Below are 20,278 nucleotides of genomic sequence, written 5' to 3' on the forward strand. Positions count from 1 at the left end.
GACTCGTCCCGAAGGTACGAACCCAAGACACGAGCACAGCAGATGTGCTCACTCGCGCTGGTGTGGACTCTCTCACCGATAACCACTAATCGAGACCGAGCTAGCGGGTTTTCCAGCGGCGGGAGGTCCGTGCTTCCATCCAGCGCCGCCACGTCCGCGGCGAAATGTCCCACGGCGGTACAACTTACTGTTGCGTTTCCCAGTGGCCGATTGACCAGTGTTCCTCGAAGGATATAGTGTACGAGTGGAATCGTGTTTATATTAATTACATTACTAATTGTCACTACGAAGTCAAAGCGACACTTTGCAATTTTTTTTTTTGCTATAGTATAAACTAATAATTTCCACTCATAACCATCTCCTTCCAATGTCTCGCTTTTCCTGTCATTCCCCTATCATTTACGACACCTATACACACGCAACACACTCAGAAAAACCCAGGGACGAAATCTTACTCCCTAACGACAACCATCTTTACTCCCTACGTACTCCCGAACAGAAGACACCCCAGGACCGCCACCGCCACGGCTGTCATTAATACAATCATAAAAGCTAACCGGTCGCAGTGCGCACCCGTCCGCTTTCCCGTCTACCTAAGTAATCCAGACCCTGCCCTAAACGGCTGCCAGAAATATGCGCCCGTCCCAGTGTTTCGCGCCTACACCTACCCAGACCAGCGGACGAGCCCGGTATGACGGCGACGGCCCTTCCATTCCCACGTATTCCCCCATGGTAGTCGTAGCCTAGTGTGTCCGACATACTTACCGACGAGAGACGACCGCGAAGGTGCCTCTGTCGGGGTACCACGCGGTGCGAGCTATCGTAGCTATATTTAGGGGCCCACAACCCCGCAACATCATTACACAAGCACTATATGAATTCGCGTACATGACACTCGTAATTCCCAAAGTATATATACATGTGTGACTCTGTCGCCGCGAGCCGTGCCCTTCTTCGTCTTTGCAGACAAACTAATGGTATAAAGCTAAAAGCTGCACCTAACCTTATTATATACGGCTGTATGTATATCTTCGTGGACAGCCTCTCACCCAACCCGTATACCCCAGAGACCAGTGCGTCATTTTCAGACTTATCATAGCTGAGCGAGACAGAGCTGACCATGTGATGAGCCTCGCACATGGCCATGAACGTTTATTTTTTAATTTATGATAAAAACGAGTAATCGGTAAATATTACATTTTATGCTAGTATTACTGGTATAGAAATAGACTCAGAAATGAGTCACTTATGGCGTATTTATTTAGGTGTGAGTGTGGATCCAGAAAGAACGCCATGTGCCAGGCTCACGTTTCCATCACTGTGCCCCAGGTGCTCCTATTCTAATCCTCATACAACTTAACGCGATAGAGTATGGTATTCTTACAGCTAAACCTCACTAGCCTATCTGACATTGCTCAGTGGTGCTGTTCGAGATTCAAAAGCAGAAGGTTCCGACACAGGCTAACGACCAGAATGGGAGGACATTACGTGGAGAAAGATAGGGATATCCCGATAAGAGAGAACCGCGAAGTCAAACCAAAGAACGCAGAAGGTCGGAGGACGTTTCTTATCAGCGGACGCGCCACGCGCAACTGGTAACCAATAACCAACCTGAACATGCATTGCACAAGATTCGACCAGACTGATAATGGACCCTTGATACGCACAACTTTAGGGAATGTCCAGCTTATGAGGGAATGTCCAACTCATTCATGGACGACCACAGGCGATGCGCAAACCTAACCACAAAGACGGACAGAGGACACAGTGTCGGAACCGATACCAAATATCAATATCGTGAAGGGATTGAATCCAACGGAAAACATCCGAGCTAAGCCTAGCACATGCCCAAATGAAATGGATCATATTCTAGTGGCGGAGAACCTCTTTACAGCAACCACTGAGACAATATCCTGTACCTATGCCTTTCGCGACATACACAGTGCACTACAGATACCGCACTGCAATTCGTTACCTGTCTATCGTAGCTGAGCTTGTACCTAACCAGCTACGGCTGCACGCGATATCCTGACACTACTCCTGTCCTATACACACTTCAACTGCTGTGACATTAACAGTTAAATTGTAACGATATACAGCTCTTCGTGGCTTGTCTCCAGGCTTTTCCGATCGAGTCCTTCAGCTCTCTTCCAGTCGCGTGCCCGACCTATCATTAACTATTGCACGCAGCAGTTGGACTACGTTAATTTTAATATATAGGTTATCTATATAAGCGCTAGCGACGAGCAGGAAGTTTCTTCATCCCTGGATTCCGGCAGTGCAGCACACTATAGGACTGTGTCTAGGCTAAGAGAGTAAGCTAATACCCTTGCACACTAAGCCTGAGCTATGCTGCGGAGAGAACTACTCTAAACACTACGTTCTATAAAAAGGAAGGACAGAGCAAGAGGAATCACTACTGTGCATTTCAGGGAAGATACTGGTTTTTATCTGGATTTTTTAGATTTTATAAAATTGCGTGGGAAGATACGAGACAGTAAAAATGAGAAATCAGACGCATGTCCAGTGATCCATTTAATTTAAAAAATCATCGTATTCGTATACGGAATGTCTTAAAATATTTATATATAATCACCAGATTACATTATCTTATCTTAATTACTTATGTTAAACGGAGGAAAGCTCCTAAAATGCACAGTAAGCACAGAACACACCGTATATAGCTACAAAATCCCTGAAGCTAAAAGCTAATGAATAGCACCTGAGGCACAGCGAGCGAAGAACCCTGCTCGGAACACAACATCCGCTCCAAGAAGAGGCCTTCACTATCCCGATCACACAGCAATCCTGACCAGCGAAGAACACAGAGCCCAATGCACACATTACATATAATTCTTGAGGTTAAAAAAAAAAAAAAATACAATTTTGCGAACAAGGAGACCAGGCGCACTGAAAAATCTCGCACCAGACCGAAGCTGTATCCCAACCCGCGCGCACAGAATCCCCAAGTTCCCCACGAGGGCCACGGCTTTCCCCCTTTCCCTCATAAACACTCCTGTACCTTAGCACAAAAGACATACTAAAAGCTGACATACACTCTATCGTGGGTACGAGATAGTCAGAAACGCCTGTCGGACTCTGCGTCTCCACTAATGCTACAGCTAAGAGTAAGAAAAGGGTGTCTTACCCATCACATACCGATCTTCTATGCGTCGCTCGAGGCGCCACAAAAACCACACACATCTTCACCTACCCTACGTTACACTTTCATCACGGTATCAACGTTAAATCTATAGCAGTCTTCTGCATGTTCTGATGGCAAGTTGTGCTAAAAAAAAGAAAAAGTAGGTAGTTATGTGCCTAAAATCTAGGCACTGCCCTGAAAAGAGAAAGAATGTTACACAATTGGAAAACAATACATGTAGACAATGCGAGAGCCTCCATCTCCATTTTTGGATCAAGTGTGAGGCGAAATGGAAAAAAAAAAAAGCCCGCCAAAAGTAATTTCAGAATTCGAGCTACAAATTTGGTTGAAATTTCCATTCTAATATGACACAAATATAAACGAATAATAAATGAAATAAATGACAAATAAAACAGCAGCTAACATTAAAAAAAGAAAAACTCACGGTAAACTCAGATCGACCCCATACTGTACAAAGCAGACGAACACCAAATGTGCGTCCAATCATGGGAGCTCGTCATCAGAACCTCACCATCCAACCAGGAGGAAGCCCGCGAAAAGCATTAGGTCACGCGATAAATCGACGCCATGACAGTACAAACGCATTTGTCCGAATTTAAAAAAAAAAAGAAAAGAACGAGAACAAAATGCATAGTAACAACTACAAACGACCAGTGGCACCAGGAATTCGAAATAATACCGAAAGAGATTAACTCCACCGAATTACAACAACGAGCACCGTCGCAAAGAGGTGCCGGACATTGAGCACCAGGTCGTCTGCCATGGAACGCGTTCACGCAAAGTTAGTCAGGACAACTGGAAATACGCGAAGACGGAAACGGCCAGCAGCACTCCCAAAACTTACACCTCATGACGACGTTAAAATTAGTTTAAGACCAAACAATAAAAAGTAATTCGTACCGTGGTTGCTGATAACGCACCCGATGATGCTGTTAACGTCCTCACGTAACAGCGACCAGAGGCAAACTGAAGGGAGATAACGGGCGCCTTGGGGATCCAAACACTAGCGCCCCTTGCGGAAAGGTAAATTTTTCGGTTAAAAAAACGTAAACTAACAAACTAATATTGTCCGTACCACCAACAATGTACAACTAATAAACAAAGAAGAAAAACTATAACGTTGCAATAATGATCCATTCGGTATTTACGAAGTCGTCTGCTAAAACTACTGGAGTGATTGACATCGCCGCCAAAAAAATAATAAAGAAAAAATATGGCCGAAATTTGATTTCACTACCACCCCAATTGAAAAGAAATATTTGGCTGGCTAGAACGCTGAGTGGTTAACGAGGGCTCTTCCACTTGATGCCCCGAACATCATATAAAGTTGAAATGACACAATTTATCTGAAATAAGACGATATAATAGTCGCGGAAGCGATAAAAAGCAATAACCCTAACGCGATCAAGGCGACGGGTCGCATGGTGTTAAGTTCGTCGGCACGATTTCACTTGAAAGTTTTTGGACAAGAAGAGATGTTCAAAGTTGCCCTGGATTATCGAGCTAATCAGATCAAAATATGTTCGATCTTTATCCGATTATTCTAGCGTTTACTATCCACATTTCTTGCCTAGCGCCTGCCGTATCTGCGTAGAAGAAGAGATGGGAGTAAATTGAAATCCACTGTCCATGTTCTCGACATGTCTCAAAGGCAATCGAAAAGATGCTTCGAATGTCCCTCGATAGTCTATCGCATGCTATATGTCACAAAAAACTTCGAAGGATGGCAAAAGCGATTCAGGTTTTAGTATCTCTCAGCACAGTGCGGCTCGCTTAGCAGGCAGACGATGTTGTCGATCGAAAGCATGAAAACAGTTCGAACGCTGTGTATATAGCGTTGTCGTAAGCAAAGGATCGCCTCAATTAAGCAGTTTCACGTGAATGTACGTTCAATTATAGGTGGCATGCACGCAGAGTCTGCGTATCATACGAACCTCCAAAAACATCACTCGCTGCTATGAGTAAAGGACATTTGGATTCTCAGCTTCTGAAACAACGGGACGATTTATAAATTTAAGGAGTGAGAGGTACACATATGAGTCGGGCTCCATCTGGGGAACACAGAGAAATACATGCAGCCTCACAACAAGCATAGCCAGTTGAAATTACGATGAAATAACGATGAATCAACCAATACGATTAGTTTAATTGGCCTCAGTTACTGCTATGTTCACGGATATCATCCACATTATACTCACCTGAAGTTCTTGAGATGTGGACTCTCGCGTCGTTATGTTTGGCAGAGTTGAGTCCTTTGATGAATTTCAAATACGTACAGGAGACGAACTTTGGTATGACCAAGACACACGTTTATTCGAAAACATATCATGCGAAATATGGGGTAGCAAGAAAGGCAACGTAATATTTCTACCAGCGAACTGCTTGCCGAGCTGTTGAACTTTAATGCTAAATTCTACAACACATCTGACAAGCTCATCACACCGTAATCGCGCAATAAGTATACAAATCGACCTGCAAGAGTCATATCTCGCTGCCATAAGCGTACTGGAGTAGCCGGCCCAATGTAGAGTTGGGCCAACATCTCCATATTTTTCTTTTTTATACCAACCAACCAACCAGCATCACATGTGTACTCCAACCAGGGTAGATATTTGTAGGGATAACGAGCTCAACTTCAGCCCCTTACTGCTAAACAACAACTTTATTTTGAGAGCAGAGAAGGTACCTCTCCAATCCAATTTAAGTGATACATCTACACAACCGAACGTTGCACTCTGGCTCATTGGGTTACATCATTCACTGTACACATGAAGTGTTACTCCTCCAGGACCTAGGTAACCGCAGTAACACTGCAAATGAAGCCTTCCAATGTCGAGCGCGACCAACCTTGCAGAGGGAATGTTATCCATAAGACGCACACACTGCAGCAACCACTGTCGATCAGCTGTTCAAGACGACACACACGCCTTCAGCAAGATATCGTCCACCATTCGGCACCGATGAACTAGACGGTGACATGAACTAGACGTATTACATGATGCACATTGCACACTTCTTCAAGAACAACATGAGAAGCAAAGGGTACGAAAGAATCAAAGGAGAACGAAAGTGGAAACATCAGCCATGTGCGATGCGAAATTGCGTTCTTCGAACAAAGAGATCACGTGAACAAGGAATATAGGGGAATTTCGGATTTTTGAGCACGGTATAGGGAAATCTAAGAGAGAGGGTGTATACTTGCCCGCGGGCCCATGCGATAGATGGAGTGACTTACGCGTAACAGAGGAGATTTGTTTGTTTTCTGACACGGAAAGGTTTGGGCTTTGAGGGAGAAGACGGAAGGTTTGCGTTGATTTCGTTTTCGTGCCGAATGCGCTAGGTACATACATGAGGGCGAATGAGGGTGTGTTCCCACCCAAATTCGGGCACGATGAAATAAAACTGCGCAATAACTGACCATGAGCTAATTAAGTATGCTTTTGCACATATCGCTTGGCGGTTCCAAATTAGGACCGGCGATCCAGCGGTGCTCAATGGTACCAGGGACTTTAGCAGTACCTTCATCTCGGCTAGAGTGTTGGAATTCGTCAGGTGTGTGTGACTCCCGATGATGATGGTGATGGCAGATTTAAAAGAAGGGGGAGGGGGAGCGTATCTGCTGCATGTTTGGGCATTTGGGGCTTTTCTGACGGATATATGTACCAGGTGTTTCAGTTAAATCCTCGGGTTAAATAATTCGCGAACGGGTGCACCAATCGACGAACTTTGTTTTTTACAAGTATCTGTCCGATATCACCTACAAGCTGCGCACGGTGTGAATGAGTCGGAGGCGCTCATTATTTAAATAAATTCAAATGAGTTTCATGAAAAAACATAACTTCTAAAGTAGGGCGCTGTCGGCATTAAAATGGGTACTACCCCTTTTGGGACTTTCAGTGGACACCTTTTAGAGGAAAATCAGCCACCGAAGCGGGTCATTTGTTGCTGTAATTAATTGGTTTCGGTTTACATATTTTGTCGCGGCTGGTCGCGGTGAAGCGCAAAAGGACGCTCTTCCACTCCCTTATCCACCAACGAATTACGTCCTTTTGCGCTTCACCGCGACCAGCCGCGACAAAATATGTAAACCGAAACCAATTAATTACAGCAACAAATGACCCGCTTCGGTGGCTGATTTTCCTCTAAAAGGTGTCCACTGAAAGTCCCAAAAGGGGTAGTACCCATTTTAATGCAGACAGCGCCCTACTTTAGAAGTTATGTTTTTTCATGAAACTCATTTGAATTTTTATTTCAATAATGAGCGCCTCCCACTCATTCACACGGTGCGCAGCTTGTATAGGTGGTATCGGACAGATACTTGTAAAAACGAAAGTTCGTCGATTGGTGCACCCGTTCGCGAATTATTTTAAATGAAACTTTTAACTCCCCTTTAACCGGGGATTTAACTGAAATACGCGGTATAGGGGTAGGGGAGTTTGTAAGGTTTTCGGAAAAAATCCCTGGCTGTGACTTATCGGGGTTTGGCTTTTACGGGCAGGCGTTTTGGCCCTTTTCGTCATGTATTTTGGGGAAGCTTTGTAAAATCTTTACGGGGAAGGGGTTTCTAGAAAAATCCCCGAAGAATACATTACTCCTCCCTCAACGAGGTTTCTTTCTTTTCTTTTCTTTTTTTTTCAGCTGATCACTTCAAGCTTTTCAGCAGCCCGTCATTTCGAACCTCGAAGTATAGCAGCAGTACAGTGTATTAGTTTTTGTGCGTGTGTCACTTGCTCGTCTGTTTCCATCAAGGATTTAAAAAATCAGTTTTTTTTTTCGTTTTGATGAATAAAAATGAGGTCGATAGATCGTGCACTTACTGCAGTACCTTAGTACCTTTATACCTTACACACTATATAGTACCGACTACCGAACGTGCCATCGCCTCTCTCAAGATTTTTTTTTTTTTTTACGTATTTTTTCAACTGCGGATTTTTATGTTAACGATTATGATTTTCGATTGTGATTTTAGGGTTTTTTCTAGGGTGTGGTTTTGTACTAAGGATTTGGGGATCCGTCGCTGTTAACGTTCCGTTATTTCTCCCTTTCCTGTTTCCTCCTTGTCCTTGGAGAACGGCACGGTACGTTCGTGTTGGCACGACGGGAAGCCATGCATTTCTTCCTTTAATTGAAATAGGTTTCGACGCTTTGTTCCAAGTTATGCGAGATAAACTGTATGATACAATAGCTGTGTTCAAAACCCAGTACTCGTGCGTGTGTTTGTGCACGTGCGTGGTTGCGTGTTTGTCTGTGCACGCGCGTGTGTGTGTGCACGTGTGTGTGTGCGTGTGTGTGAGAGAGAGAGGCGTAAAAGGGACGGATTTTCAAAACATTTCCAACAACCTTCCACACTGCTGTAAAATATTCCTGTCACGCGTGACAGCATGCTATGCAGTGAAGTTCTTTTTTCTAGAGCGTGTTCTGATGCGCATTCTCTCATGTCGATCCACGTACCAACCAAAGTGGTCCTAATATGTAGACCATTTCAGATTCTAAAAACAGAACCCAGTGATTTATTGAGAACCCCACTACACCCCCCTAACACCCCCCAAATGTTCAGTGACACTCCCTAACTTTTTCAGCTATATACCTCCTACAGGGGGTGCCCTTGAGATTTCAGCTTTAGACACATGTCGGTAATGATATGTTAAGGTGTAATGACGTAACTATAATAATGACCACCACCCCCCACCCCCAATTTTTTCTAACACCCCTCCGTGCTTGGGATTCTGGATAAACCACTGACAGAACCTCACCGCATATAGCACACTCTACACCAACCTCTGATTTGAGGAGAGGTTTTTTCCTCAACTGCCACTTTTTAATTGAGGAGAGCACATGGATTACGCTTTTTTTGTGTGTGTCAATTAACAAAAAGCCTGTAACTGTCACAAAAAAGGCGTACACTGTAAACTTTTTCACACCTTTAAAGGTGTGCTCTATGAACATTCAACCTGGTTGCGTAACATTGCACCTCCAGGGTGATCTTTTACAAAATTTGGAAAGCATTACTAAAGATCAAGTGTCAGTGCAAATCTTGCTTTCATTATGTCTTGGATATCGTAGGTACGAGCTAATGCATATATGCATCGCTATCGATAATCGAGCACGCGCAAGTGTCTACAATACTGGTGAACAATGTTGAGATGTTGCAAGACTGAATTCTTGGAGGACAGACAACACTCGAGTAAAGAAAATCTGTGCGAAACCGTGCTCCATTATGGGGTTACGAAAATTACACCTAAAAAGGCGTGCGCCATGCACGCTATTACACCTTTAAAGGTGTGAAAAGATTTAGAGTGTACGCCTTTCATCATCCAATAGGATGTCTGTAGCGGCAGATGTATCACCTATATATCGTGCCTCGGCGACAGACTTGTGCGTATCTTGAGTACGTACTCAAAATACAGTATTTTAAATACTTTTTCCGGTATTTTGGTACTCTACTCAATACTTTTTGCGACAAGTATTTTTAATGTATTTAAAATACTTTTTTCGGTATTTGCTACTCAGTACTCAAAATACTTTCCTTCCTCATCAAGCCATATCAAGCACGCTTCCCGCCGTGCCGAGATTTTCAGCTCACTGGAATTTAACCCCCTTTTTCTTCTTTTTCTTTTTTTCGGGAATTCGCGAATCTGTCATTTATCCTCTTGTACAATAGGCTGATCCCAAGCCTAGCCTTGCTTGTCAATAGCCAACTTCGTCCGAAAACCGTTCCTATTCGTATTGCCAGGTGAATCACCAGGGGATTAGGTACAAGATAATCCCGGCATTTATTTCCTTGGTCATCAAAGCAATAAACACGTGCCAGAGGTAGACCCGAACCGACATACAGGAGGGATTACGAAGTTTTGGGTCAGAACATATCAACAAAGTTTACTTGGGTTCACCAAAGTTCACCAAGCAATACTTGACACCAAGACGTTGCAAATGAAAGATATGCATGGCTGATGAAGTTTATTCCTTTCATTTGTAAGGCCACGTTCAGAATACGCGTTTCACTTACTGCTAATACTAAAGTACTTTAAAGAGTATCTTAAATACTTCTTAGAGTATTTAGCAGTGATGGCCACTAACTACTTCTACAGTAGTTTAACTATAACTACTAACTACTTTGCGATTGAGTAGTTTAACTAGTAGTTCAACTACTTTTCAGGGGAGTAGTTAAAACTACTTCTTTAACTACTGCAATGTAGTTTAACTACATCTATAACTACTTAACGTTGTCCATCAACATCAATCCCTTGTAGTGTTCTTGGACACCTAAATATGAATCACAAGCAATGATAAACTTTGGCTCAAGCCATTGCTACGATCGTCAAACACAAAGCTTGCGGCGAAATTCTTTTTGTGCCTACGCGATAAACTAAATTGCAGAATTATTTCACAGCAAATGAGGCTTCATTAGACAAGCATTATTTATTTATTTATTCACATACCCCAAAGGCCATACCCTGGGGGACACCAGTTGATACGTGACAAAACGACGAGGAATGGTTGTTCACGAAAGTGGACTGGAGGCGGTGAGTTAAGAACATATTAATCTAGGAGAGAACATGTGCATCAAGGCCTAGTTGTGAGAGTTTAACCATTAATCTAGCGTGCGGTACAGAATCAAAGGCTTTAGCAAAGTCCAGGAACACGGCATCTGTTTGAGTAGAACTGTCCATATTTGAGTGGAGGTCGTGGATAAAACCAGCTATATAGTCGTGAGAAATTTTTACGGAAGCCATGCTGGCAGGGGGAGAAGTAAGCATTTGACTCTAGGAAGTTGATTACCTGCGAATATATAATGTGTTCTATGATTTTGCAGGGGACGCGGGTAATGGAGATTGGTCTATAGTTCAACGGTGAATGAGTGACACCACTTTTATGCACTGGTATTATCATTCCCCGACGCCAGTCTTCTGGCAGAACTGAACTATTATGTAGGAAGGGGTTGCCTCAGGAGAGAAGCCGCCGATATTTCGAACAGAGGCTGTTCTTTTTCTGGGCACCGTCCTCATCATTGGCATGGTATATAAAGGGTTAGGTGTGACGTGTTCAAAGGTTCATGCGAATTGTCCCTTTAAATCATGCCAATGATGAGGACGGTGCCCAGAAGAAGAACAGTCTCTGTTCGAAATATCGGCGGCTTCTGTCCTGAGGCAACTCCCTTCCTACATCTCTACCGGTTCGCTGGATTTCTACCCATCTATGAACTATTAAGTGATTGTTGGAATATTGCAGCAAGAAATCTGCTCGAGTGAGCCTTTGTGTTTTTAAGAATTTTGCTGTTTATTCCATCGAAACCAGCAGAGGAGGAAACCTTGATGGAAGAGATAACCTTTTCAATGCCAGCAGGAGATATCGCTATCGGTGACATGCCATTGCCCAAGCAGCACAATGTACTGAAAGTCGAGTGCAATAGGGGTGGACGGGTAGGTGGAATGCCTTGAACAGACTTGTGAAACTAAAAAAAAAATTGATAACACATACCGGCCACCCCTATTGCACTCAACTTTCAGTACATTGTGCTGCTTGGGTGAAGATGGATGTGGGAGGCGCGGCAGGGGGAGTTGTGTCTTCGTTGGTGAACACGCTTGCAAATGCGTTATTGAAGATAAGAGAACATTGGTTATCTCTAACAAAATTACCATCACGATCTTTCAGTTGGATGTTTACCGATGGAGATTTTGGGTTTATAACTTTGTAGAATGCTTTGGGGTTGTGCTTCAAGAGGTTAACGAGGCCCTCGCTATAGAACCTGCGTTTTGAAGAAGTCACCAATGAGATGTATTTCCGGGCGCACTCTTGATATTAGCAGTGATGATGCAGACTTACAGCGCTTAGCAAGCCTGTACAGACGTTTCTTTTTACGGGCGAGCAGTTTGATTTCGTGATTGTGCCATGGGGCATGACAATGTGTCTTGATGATAATGGAGGGTATATAGGCTTCAATAAGTGCATTAATCTTGGATTTGTATAAATACCAGTTTTCCTCAACTGTCCGTACTTCAAAATTAACGAGAAAGTTAGCCAAGTAATTGGATAATTCAGAATTTATTTGGTCGTAGTTACCCTTATCAATCTTATGCGTTTGCACGAGGAACGACGGGGCAAGCTGGGGACAGGTATTGTAAAGTGTAGTACTTTGCGATCACTCAAGGCGCATGGAGAAAATACAGAACCTACTATATCTGGGTCGTTAGTGAGGATTAGGTCTAGGATGTTTGATGAGGTGGGAGTTACACGGGTGGGTTCATGAACCACCTGATGAAGGTCAAACACATGACACAAATCAATGAAAGAACGCTCTTCACTGCCAGAGGCTGAGGTGGATCTCCAATTAATTGAGGGGTAGTTGAAATCTCCAAGAAGAATAACCTTTGAATTTGGGAATTTGGGAAATATATGATGTAGTGATTTGTGTAATTCTGGGATGAATGCATTGCTTGAGGGAGGTCGATAGCATGCACCAACTACTAATCTACACGTGACGCAGTCAGTCAATACCCACGTTACTTCGATAGGAAGTGTACAATGAACAGCATATGATTTAAAACAGTTTTTAACGGCGAGTCAAACACCACCTTCTCGTCTATTTACGCGATCACAGCGATAGAAGGTAAAGCCAGGACACTCTGGTAACAGCTCACTGTCTCTTATATCTGGCGATAACCAAGTTTCAGTAAGTGCAACAGGGTCACATTCACAGGATTGCAACAAACTACACAAATCCTTACGCTTTGGAATCAAGCTGCGGACGTTACAAAAACAAACAAACAGATAAAGCATGTGCGGTAGTACAGTGGTGGGAAACAGAACAGATCAGCTATGGTGTACGTTCAACAACCTGTTTTAAACATTGCTTTAAAGCAACCTGTCTTAAAGCATTAAAAGTGAAGATTTAGTACACATGCACGACACAATTGCTCTGCACCTCCGTTCTCATCAAACAAGTAGCTCAAGGTAAAAGTCGGAAGCACAATCGTGCCGTAAAGGTTACGGCAAAATCGGAAGTAGTTGGCGCCTTCAGTAACCTAACTACTGTAGTTAACTACTTAACATAGTAGTTTAACTAGTAGTTGCCACTACATTTCTGCAAGTAGTTGATAACTACTTTTTAACTACAATCAGGTAGTTTAACTAGTAGTTTAACTACATGTAGTTAACTACTGGCCATCACTGGTATTTAGTACTCTACTCAAATTACTTTCAGTTTTGAGTATTTTGTACTCTATTTTAAATACTTTTTTGTAGAGTATTTAGTATCTTATTTTAAATACTTTTGCGCAGTATTTTGTACAAGTCTGCGTCGGCGAGCAGCTGCAGCAGCGAAAGGTGGGGCGTATCGACCCAGAGGGTCGACCCTGTCGGAGAGTCATGTTTACAAAGTGCGGCGCGGCTCCTTCCTTCGCTGCTCCCCCACGGAGCAGACATGTTTGAGGATAAAGGCGAGAATTTTTATTGGTCGAAAGCCAGCCAATTGCAGCGCTGCAGGCGGGTAGAGCGGAAAGGGAGCTCCTCAGCCTCTTTTATTGATGGCTTTTTTTTTTCACTGCTTCCGACTTGTTCCTCCCTGACTGACGAGGACTTTTTATTCAGGGGCCGCGATATGGTTCTTGTTGTTTTGTTGTTGTTGGGTTTTGTTGTTTTGTTATACACTTTCATCTTTCATGGTTTTTGTGTTTTTGTTCAAAGAAAGCATGTCAGTGCCGGTGTATCTTATTCTGGCTATATAGATAGAGTCAAGCACTGAAAGAAATTTATAATAATGTACGGGGGAAATCAAGATGAAGTACGGAGTGTGCGATGAAGATAAAACGAATAAAAAGTGTGTTTGGGAGCCTTGGAGGCAGCCTTGGAGGAATGGGATCACCCGTTCCATTCCAATTCCATTCCTAGAAGTGAAGATTTATGATAATTCAATTCCTTTCAATTCCTCGGACTGAAAAGGTTCACTCTTAAAAATAAACTTCACCGCATAGCACGCTCCTAGCCAACCAGTATCTCGAATGATATCGTTATCTGCCCTGATTTGTTGAAAACACGGGGCGTACGCCATTTCTGTGACAATTATGAACAGCATAAGTGTCACAGAAATGGCGTACGCCCCCAGTTTTCAACAAATCAGGGCAGATAACGATATCATTCGAGATAATGGTTGGCTAGGCGCGTGCTATGAGGTGAAGTTCATTTTTAAGAGTGTATGGTCAATTCCCACTCCTGGAATGGCTTGGCAACCCCATTCCATTCCTTTAATTCCACCAATAAAAGAATTAGGACCGGTAAGCGTACTAGCTAGCCCAGCAGTGCTATAGAGGAGAATACCCAGCGCAGAAAAAGCACAAAGACAAGGTTGTATTTCGCCCTCCTCCTCCTCCTCCTCTTCATTAGCATAATGCATTACATGAGTTTTCCACTAAAGCAACTGGTGCAAGTGATGTGGGGTTGCCGGCCTCACACTATAGTGAAGACAAAATCTCCATTTTATTTTTTCTTAAAACCAAACCATCGCCCTTGACCGTGTGGCACCCACCCACACCATTACATTCCAATTCCATTCCGCCTGCGAAAAAATACCTTAATTCCATTTCCATTCCATTCCCAGGACAGTTTCCGCCATTCCATTGCAATTCCATTCCGGGCTCTGATAAATCTGGAATGATTCCGGAATCATTCCAACCCCGGAGTGGCAACTCCGCAACCCTGCTTGGAGGACGCTAAAATTGTACGTAAAAATTGGCACTTGATCCGGTGCCTCGTAGAGCATATCGTGAGGGAAAAAAAAAAAAAAGAAAGAAAGAAGAGAAATAAACGGAAATGCCACGCTCAAGCGGACAACATCTCGACTATATCGCAGTGCGGGATTGCGAGTCCTGGGCCGGCTTCACAGGCAGCCCGCATTATTTATTTATTTATTTATTTATTAGTTTCACGTGCCCGCCAACAGCGTGAGCCTACATAGAGGTGCACGGAAAGAAGATTAACTTACAAAACGATAAAAAGTTACAAAGAGGATAAAAATAAAGTAAAATTAGCAAAAATGTCCACACTAGTGTTCTCAATGTCATTAAAGCAACACTGCATGCGCGCCAAAGGAGAAGACGGGTGACAAAAACGTGGATAAAAAGTACGATGAACTCTACAATGTCTAGATGGCGCATGAAAATCGACACTGGCTAACAATAAAGGAGCATCTATTTTACCATGCACGACATTGAACAAGAAAGTCATATCCCGAATATAACGACGTTGCTTCAGTGATGTCATCTTAAGCTTCGCAAGGAGGTGATTGTATTCATAAAACCATTTTCTTTGTGAATACCTATCGTAAATAATTCGCACAAACTTCTTTTGCACATTTTCGATGCGATCTGAGAGTGTGTTAGAGAGACAGTTCCAAACGACGGATGCGAACTCCAACTTGCTTCGTACTAGACAATAGAACAAGCAGACAACAGTATGAAAGTCTCTAAAATTCTTGGATATGCGACAAATGAAGCCCATCATTCTCATTGCGGAGCAATACAGGAATGACACATGGTTGTTGAAATTCAGTGCCGAATCGAAAATGACCCCAAGGTCACGAATGGTTTCCACTCTCTCTATTTGGACGCCTTTAATGTCATAATCAAACAGGAATGTCGATTTTTTCCTTGTATAAGATACAACTTTGGTTTTTTTTTCACATTTAGAGACATGCCGTTTAAGTAACTCCAGTCGCTGATTGCATTTATGTCTTCCTGAATGGACAGGTGATCGCCGTAGCAAGATACGGAACGAAAAATCTTAACGTCATCAGCAAACATTAACAACTATATTTCACGACACCGGCAAGATCATTTACAAAGACCAAAAATAAGAGAGGACCTAGGTTACTTCCTTGCGGTACTCCAGATACAGACTCGAACGGAACGGAAAAAGTTCCGGCAACTCGTACCACGTTCCTCCTTCCGAACAAGTAATTTTTCAACCATTGACAATATCTATTACACAATCCAAACTGACAAACCCTTGAAAGTAACAGCTTATGGTTAACTCGATCGAACGCTTTCTTGAAATCAAAATATACCGTGTCAACTTGATAACGATTACAAAGAAGTGGAGATGTGTAATTCAAGAAAGAGCATAAGTTAGTTTCGACAGATCTGCTTTTCATGAAGCCACACTGCTCAGGACAGATTCGTGTACAAAAATGCGTGTATAATCTATCGTGAACTATGATCTCAAAAACTTTTGAAAAGGCACACAGCAATGAAACTGGTCTATAGTTATTCACCAAACAAGGGTCACCTGACTTGTACAAAGGGATTATAGAACCTGGTTGTATATGACGACATGTGTGACGGTGCGTTGAAGTTGAGTGCAGGGCTCGCTGTAGTTTCATAGCAGAAGAAACTTTCTTACTGTATTTATTTTCCCGCTTTTTCACAATTTCGAGGCATACCACACGTTGTTGGAGTTATACTTCGGTATGCTTCACAGAATGAATTTAAGCGCGTCACACATGGCACGACAGCTCTGGATAGTGGTGGAATTATGTATTTGCGATCTAGAGGGGAAACCAGCATAGCGAAGTGTGTCGAATAGTGGGTTTATTGTGGCGCCCCCCAGTCGTGTATACGGAATGAAGAAAGTAAAACATGACAGCATCAGCTACGTGATATTTTACGCCAACTGAAACGCGACAATCCTGCATGGAAACATTTGTCCTAACGCGTCTTCCAAAAACCACGTGCAAAAACGAAACTCTTATATGTCCGATCTAGAGGGGAAAACAACATGGCGAAATGTGTCGAATAGTGGGTTTATTGTGGCGCCCCCGCAGTCGTGTATACGGAATGAAGAAAGTAAATCATGACAGCATCAGCTACGTGATTTTTTACGTCAACTGAAACGCGACAATCCTGCATGGAAACATTTGTCCTAAAGCGTCTTCCAAAAACCACGTGCAAACACGAAACTCTTATATGTCCGATCTAGAGGGGAAAACAGCATGGCGAAATGTGTCGAATAGTGGGTTTATTGTGGCGCCCCCGCAGTCATGTACGGAATGAAGAAAGTAAAACATGACAGCATCAGCTACGTGATTTTTTACGTCAACCGAAACGCGACAATCCTGCATGGAAACATTTGTCCTAACGCGTCTTCCAAAAACCACGTGCAAAAACGAAACTCTTATATGTCCGATCTAGAGGGGAAAACAACATGGCGAAATGTGTCGAATAGTGGGTTTATTGTGGCGCCCCTGCAGTCGTGTATACGGAATGAAGAAAGTAAAACATGACAGCATCAGCTACGTGATTTTTTACGTCAACTGAAACGCGACAATCCTGCATGGAAACATTTGTCCTAAAGCGTCTTCCAAAAACCACGTGCAAAAACGAAACTCTTATATGTCCGATCTAGAGGGGAAAACAACATGGCGAAATGTGTCGAATAGTGGGTTTATTGTGGCGCCCCTGCAGTCGTGTATACGGAATGAAGAAAGTAAAACATGACAGCATCAGCTACGTGATTTTTTACGTCAACTGAAACGCGACAATCCTGCATGGAAACATTTGTCCTAAAGCGTCTTCCAAAAACCACGTGCAAAAACGAAACTCTTATATGTCCGATCTAGAGGGGAAAACAACATAGCGAAGTGTGTCGAATAGTGGGTTTATTGTGGCGCCCCCGCAGTCGTGTACGGAATGAAAAAAGTAAAACATGACAGCATCAGCTACGTGATTTTTTACGTCAACTGAAAAGCGACGATCCTGCATGGAAACATTTGTCCTAAAGCGTATTCCAAAAACCACGTGCAAAAACGAAACTCTTTTATGTCCGATCTAAAGGGGAAAACAGCATGGCGAAATGTGTCGAATAGTGGGTTTATTGTGGCGCCCCCGCAGTCGTGTACGGAATGAAGAAAGTAAAACATGACAGCATCAGCTACGTGATTTTTTACGTCAACTGAAACGCGACAATCCTGCATGGAAACATTTGTCCTAAAGCGTCTTCCAAAAACCACGTGCAAAAACGAAACTCTTTTATGTCCGATCTAAAGGGGAAAACAGCATGGCGAAATGTGTCGAATAGTGGGTTTATTGTGGCGCCCCCGCCGTCGTGTACGGAATGAAGAAAGTAAAACATGACAGCATCAGCTACGTGATTTTTTACGTCAACCGAAACGCGACAATCCTGCATGGAAACATTTGTCCTAACGCGTCTTCCAAAAACCACGTGCAAAAACGAAACTCTTATATGTCCGATCTAGAGGGGAAAACAACATGGCGAAATGTGTCGAATAGTGGGTTTATTGTGGCGCCCCCGCAGTCGTGTATACGGAATGAAGAAAGTAAAACATGACAGCATCAGCTACGTGATTTTTTACGTCAACTGAAACGCGACAATCCTGCATGGAAACATTTGTCCTAAAGCGTATTCCAAAAACCACGTGCAAAAACGAAACTCTTATATGCCCGATCTAGAGGGGAAAACAACATGGCGAAATGTGTCGAATAGTGGGTTTATTGTGGCGCCCCCGCAGTCGTGTATACGGAATGAAGAAAGTAAAACATGACAGCATCAGCTACGTGATTTTTTACGTCAACTGAAACGCGACAATCCTGCATGGAAACATTTGTCCTAAAGCGTCTTCCAAAAACCACGTGCAAACACGAAACTCTTATATGTCCGATCTAGAGGGGAAAACAGCATGGCGAAATGTGTCGAATAGTGGGTTTATTGTGGCGCCCCCGCAGTCGTGTACGGAATGAAAAAAGTAAAACATGACAGTGATTTTTTTACGTCAACTGAAAAGCGACGATCCTGCATGGAAACATTTGTCCTAAAGCGTATTCCAAAAACCACGTGCAAACACGAAACTCTTATATGTCCGATCTAGAGGGGAAAACAGCATGGCGAAATCACTGATCTCGATTGTAAAAGGCTGGATCGCGGATAGGGAGCGCGAGCGTGAAGAAACCTGCCGCCATCTTACGGTGCCCACAACAAAGATCACATGTCTAGCCTTCGCCGACGACGTCGTCCTCCTCTCTGACTCGCAAAAAAATATGCAGGAGCTCCTAGATATTTGCGGGAAGGTGGCCAGAGAGGACGGCCTTAAGTTTAGCACCGAAAAGTCGGAGTGGATGGGATTCAATGTGCACAATCCTCCCACACTGGTCCTACAAGAAAGCTGTCTAACAAGGTGCAGCTCATACAAGTATTTAGGCGTCACTATCAACGCTGATGCACAGTACCTAGGTCTGCACGAGAGGCTCGTCATCACAAAGTCCAACCGGCTGAAGGGGCATATGTGGAACCTTGCGAAGAATTCCTATAATCCATATACAGTAGGCCGTACGCTGTGGAACACCATGGCGGTACCAGCAGCTACACATGCAAATGATGCCATCGTATACAACCCTCAAACTCTAAAGATACTGGACAGGCATCAGTACGAATTGGGGCGATGGCTGCTGGGGGGCAATTGCGCGACGGCTAACTTGGCAGTGACTGGTGAAATGGGATGGTCCACGTACCTGGAACGGGACGCCCGAGCGAAACTCACCTACCTCGGACGGCTTGTACACCTCCCAGACCAATGCTATGCAAGGAGGATCCATCGTTACATAAGGTATCGAGGCTTAAAAACTAACTGGGTCCGAAGAGTTTCAACCCTGGACAGAACATACAGTGAGGGGACCACACGACACGTGGCAAAGTCGGAAAGGGAGTGGGCCCGAACAGTCCGAAAAGAGATAGCAGCTAAGGAGGAACACCGCTGGAAGGAGGCAATGTCAAAAAAGAGGAGCCTAGAGACGTACGCGGCCTACAAGCAAACACCAGCACATGTAGCAGAGTATAGAGGAGACAGAGACAGCGCCCTTTTATTTCAGGCCAGAACAGGGTGTCTCCTCACTCAAAAAAGAACTCATGAGCTCTTTGAAGACGGAGACCCCTGTTGCTTGCTCTGCGGGAAGGAAGATGAAGATCTGGACCACATCCTGTTTAGGTGCGAAGCGCTTAGGGACCTCACCTCCCGAGAGGAACTGGTAAAGCACGAGGAGAATAGGAAGGTGGTCCTGGGCTTCGAGGACTCCCCACCAGAAAGTGCACGCAGCCGGACCGGAATCGAGC

Source organism: Ornithodoros turicata, chromosome 4, assembly GCF_037126465.1.
Source record: "Ornithodoros turicata isolate Travis chromosome 4, ASM3712646v1, whole genome shotgun sequence".
Classification (NCBI taxonomy): Eukaryota; Metazoa; Arthropoda; class Arachnida; order Ixodida; family Argasidae; genus Ornithodoros; species Ornithodoros turicata.